Here is a 1295-nt window from a genome sequence, read left to right as displayed (position 1 = left end):
TACAGTAATTGTGTCTGGCGGGTCGACCCGCCATGCACGAAATTACCGGGTCTATCGGGTAAACCCGATTACGACCCGAACCCGATAAGCCCAAACTCAATACCTGTTTTTTCTTGTCGGGTTTGCGGGTCGTGTCAAAATTGCTAATGCTAAATCTCATAAGGCATGGGAGATTGTCACCTCTTCCAATCCACAAATGGCACAAAGACTCTCCTTGATCACCCCTCTTTTGTATAAATTTGTCTTAGTAGGCAAGAGATTATTGAGCGCCCTCCATAAGAACATCTTAGTCACATTGGGAACCTTTCGTTTCCAGACATGTTGCCAAATTTCTACATCTTTTGCTAGACCTGAACCGCTACACCTTGAAAGGGCGACACGCTCCACCTCCATGAAAAGGTCAAAAGGCATTATTTAATATTTACTAAAATGCTAGACTAAAAAAGATGGGGAAAGAATACTAGGTGGATAGAAAGGCACGCACTAGAATTTCAGTCATGAATTGAAATTATCATTAATTTATTCTGTGTCTAAAAATGGTCTTCATGCATTATTCTATGTATGCATAGTAAGGAAACTAAGAAATGCAAAGTATGGGTGTTGGAGAGAAGTCCTCCAAGTTGATATGCAAGCAAACTAATCCAGTCCACCAACCTTTTACTTATTGGAGAACAGGCCCACCGCCAGGCTTCTATCTTCCTTCAACTACTGTTCAAAATCCTAGTATTGTACCTTTTAAGCTTCTTCATTTTTACAAGTTAAACAATAGGTTTAATTGACAGCTGTGGGTTGGTTCAAATATCTTTATGTTCCAAGGATCGGTTTTGTCGTACGAGTCGTAAGAAGTAATGATTCCTCGTAGTCTACCAATTAGAGCCAATTCACCAGCCATATATAGCATATTGTTCCCTATATTGTCACGGTTACATGAAATAATATTCCTGAACACATCAATCTTATGTATTAAATTGAATGCACTCTCGTATCGGTGTAAAATTGAAATATGAAACATATTTCTATTGTTGTCATCAACAGTCCAAATGATCTCAGGATCATCATTAGAATCACCTCCTACTAGTTTCTTCTTGAGATGTTAGAAAGTAGGTTGGGTGTCCACAGTTTTTGACTCATTCGACCCAATATCAACGTCATCGTTTATGGGCTCCTCTGGTCAGTATCATCGTTAGAATAACCTGCCACTGATTTCTTCTTCAAGGGTTGGAAAGTAGGTTGGGGGTCCACAGTTATTGACTCCTTCGGCCCAATATCAGCGAGAGGAACACCTGCCAGGGGTT

The sequence above is a fragment of the Corylus avellana genome, chromosome ca9 (genome assembly GCF_901000735.1).
Source record: "Corylus avellana chromosome ca9, CavTom2PMs-1.0".
NCBI lineage: Eukaryota > Viridiplantae > Streptophyta > Magnoliopsida > Fagales > Betulaceae > Corylus > Corylus avellana.
Note: the sequence above shows the minus strand (reverse complement) of the source record.